A 3,952-nucleotide genomic window follows, 5' to 3' on the forward strand; every position below is an offset into this window, starting at 1 on the left:
CTCCTGCAAATTTTATCCATAATATGACCACTTTACACCAATTCCTCTGCTACCTCTTGGTCTGAGCTACCATCACCTCTTGACTGGATTACCATCATTGCTTCCTAACTGGTCTTCTTTATGCCTTTCACACCTGCAATCTGACCTCAATTCAGCAGCCAGAGTGAGCCTTTGAAAATGTAAAATCACATTATTCTGCATTGGCTGTCTCTGCAATTCTCTAATGGATCAAGCATATTCTTGCCTCAGGATCTTTGCACTGGTTGTTTTCTCCTCCTGGAATTCCTTTTCCTAGATCTCTGAATATCTAAGTTCCTTCAATCTTTACCAAATGTCCACTTTCTCAGTGAAGTTACCCCTTTGAAAATTTTTTAAATTAAAGAATATTTTTTTTGAAGATTTTATTTATTTATGACAGAGATAGAGACAGCCAGCAAGAAAGGGAACACAAGCAGGGGGAGTGGGAGAGGAAGAAGCAGGCTCATAGAGGAAGAGCCTGATGTGGGGCTCGATCCCATAACGCCGGGATCATGCCCTGAGCCGAAGGCAGACGATTAACCGCTGTGCCACCCAGGCCCCCCTAAAGAATATTTTAATTGAGAATATTTTAATCTATTTTTTGACTAGATAAAGCATCTACATGACTCAAAACTTGAAAGACCGAAAAAGTACAGAGTGATAACTTTTCTTCTTACTCCTGCCCTTCCCTAGAAACCACCATTGTGTCTTGTATATCTTTCTAGCAATATTTTATACCTATAAAAGCAACGTATACCCACTCCTTTTTTTATACAAATAGTAGTATTTTATACACACTGCCCTGTTTTTCATGTTTTTCATTTAAGATTGAATAGCTACATTGTATTTCATTATGTGGATATTCCATAGTATACTTGAAACTTTGGTACCAGACCTTTCAGAATTCAGGGTTCTAATGTTTTGCTATCATCTACAATGCTTCGATGACTAACCTTGTACCTATATCATTTATCTCATATGTGAGAAGATCTGTGAGAAAAATTCCTAGAAGTGGAATTGCTGGGTCAGAGGCATGTGCATTTGCGGTTTTGATTGCATGCTGCCAAATTGCTTCTTACAGAGTTTGTATCACTCACATTCCAACAGGTAATGCCTGAGTGACTGTTTTCTCTACATCCTCACCAGCTAGTATAGTGTCATTGCCAATCTTACAGCTAAAACGATGGTGTCTCATTTAAGTATTTTCTTTTCTATGAGTTAGCTTAAGCCCCAAACCTTAACCTTAATTTGTGTTTTCTTTTCTGATGTCTATTCATAGGACATTGGTTTTAGCCTTTTTTTTTTTTTTTTAATTCTGGTGCCCTTGAAGGATAAGCCACATAAGACTTTGGAGGAGGGGAGTGGGAACCAGGAGGATCAGAGCTGTCACTGGGCTCTGCTGGGATCACCTTTGATGATGACGATAAGGACAAAGGACTCAGAATCTTAACTTTGCCAGGAACCTTAGAAATAGTTGAATATTTTCATTTTCGTTTCAGTTTTTGTTCTCATCACTTCCTCCACCCACTCCATTCCCATCTCCATTAGATGGGAGGTGCTTCACTTCTGAAAAATACTAAATTACTGAAATCAGCATGTGCTCTTCAAACATGCTGCACACCACTTGCAGATGCTTCTGTGTAGACGATACAAGAAAACATTTTCCTGTCATTTCTGCTGTGTCCGCAATCCTGAAGTCTACAGTCCTGACATCTAAAGTGCTCTTAAAAACTGAGAGTGATTTTTTTTAAGATTTTTAAAATTTATTTATTCGACAGAGATAGAGACAGCCAGCGAGAGAGGGAACACAAGCAGGGGGAGTGGGAGAGGAAGAAAGCAGGCTCATAGGGGAGGAGCCTGATGTGGGGCTCGATCCCACAACGCCGGGATCACGCCCTGAGCCGAAGGCAGACACTTAACTGCTGTGCCACCCAGGCGCCCCAAAAACTGAGAGTGTTTTAATAGTTTGGCACCAAAAGTTATTTAGTGGCAAAACCTGACCTGATGGGTAGCTATTTAGAGTCTTTATCTCTCTCATATACTGTGAATATTCAGATGTTTTTCCAAAAATTATTCCTCTGTTTTGTCGCCCTAAAGTGCTGCCCTAGACCCCGCTGGGGACATTACAGAATAGACAGTATGTTACATTTCTGAAACCTGTAAGATCTTGAGCACTGAAAGGCACTTGGCCCTGAGAGTGTCAGGTAAGGGTTTGTGGACCTGCATTTGGACTTAAAAATTTTCATTCCTTGGGAAGGCTTTAACTCTGCACTGGTCTTTTTATTTTTTACTATTTTAAAAAGATTTTATTTGTTTGTTTGTTTGTTTGTTTAGAGAGAGAGCATGAACTGGGGGAGGGGCAGAGGGAGGTACAGAATCTCCAGCAGACTCTGTGCCGAGCACGAAGCCCAATGTGGGGCTCAATCTCAAGGCCCCGAGATTATGACCCGAGCTGAAACCAAGAGTCAGATGGTCAAATGACTGAGCTACCAGGTGCCCCTGCGTTAGTTTTTTAAAATTCAGGCCTGTGTATGTCAGTTCACGTAAAGTTGTTCAAACAAGTCCAGAAGAATAGTTGTGCAATAACATCATGATAATTTCCTATTATAAATACCTACAATGCTTGTCCCAAGTTTCAGGTCCTTCTCTGACCTTTAAATGTGTCTTAAGTAATACAAGTTATTTGAAAATATTGTTAATCTTTCAACTTGGAAGCAAAAATTTCACACCACTCCTTCTCTTACGAAATATTTAGAGGGGCCCCTGACTGGCTCAGTCAGTGGAGCATGTGACTTTTGATTTCAGAGTTGTGAGTTCGAGCTCCATGCTGGGTGTAGAGATTATGTAAATAAAATCTTTTAAAAAAAAGAGAGGAATATTTAGAGATCGGAAAGTGAGTTTTAAAAAAACCTGTTGTATTTGCAACTACCTGCATGGGAAAATCAGGATTTTCTTCATATTGTACAATCAAAACAAAATTAGAAATAAATTGTTATTGGGGTGCCTGGGTGGCTCAGTCATTAAGCGTCTGCCTTCAGCTCAGGTCATGATCCCAGAGTCCTGGAATTGAGTCCCTCATCGGGCTCCCTGCTCAGTGGGGAGTCCGCTTCTCCCTCTGCCCCTCCCCCGGCTCTTGTGCTCTGTCTCTCAAATAACTAAACAAAATCTTAAAAAAAAAAATTAAATCTATAATCCTAATTGTAATGTGTGCATAAACTTTTTTGTTCTCATTGCTTTCCTGAGTTTTTTTTTTTTTTTAAGTAGACTCCACACCCAATGTGGAGCCCAGCACAGGGCTTGAGCTCACAACCCCGAGGTCAAGACCTGAGCGGAGATCAAGAATTAGATGCCTGGGCGGGGCGCCTGGGTGGCACAGCGGTTAAGCATCTGCCTTCCGCTCAGGGCGTGATCCCAGCGTTATGGGATCGAGCCCCACATCAGGCTCCTCTGCTATGAGCCTGCTTCTTCCTCTCCCACTCCCCCTGCTTGTGTTCCCTCTCTCGCTGGCTGTCTCTATCTCTGTCAAATAAATAAATAAAATCTTAAAAAAAAAAAAAAGAATTAGATGCCTGGGGCGCCTGGGTGGCTCAGTCGTTAAGCGTCTGCTTTTGGCTCAGGGCGTGATCCTAGCATTCTGGGATCGAGCCCCACGTCAGGCTCCTCCGCTGGGAGCCTGCTTCTTCCACTCCCGCTCCCCCTGCCTGTGTTCCCTCTCTGTCAAGTAAATAAATAAAATCTTAAAAAAAAAAAAAAGAATCAGATGCTTAACTGACTGCGCCACCCAAGTGCCCCTACCTTCCTAAGTATTTTAAGTATGATCTCACTAAATATTTTTATATTGATTAAATACTGCTTTTAATTTTTTTTTAAGATTTTATTTACTTATTTGACAGAGATAGAGACAGCCAGCGAGAGAGGGAACACAAGCAGGGGG

This window comes from Ailuropoda melanoleuca, chromosome 16 (assembly GCF_002007445.2).
Source record: "Ailuropoda melanoleuca isolate Jingjing chromosome 16, ASM200744v2, whole genome shotgun sequence".
Classification (NCBI taxonomy): domain Eukaryota; kingdom Metazoa; phylum Chordata; class Mammalia; order Carnivora; family Ursidae; genus Ailuropoda; species Ailuropoda melanoleuca.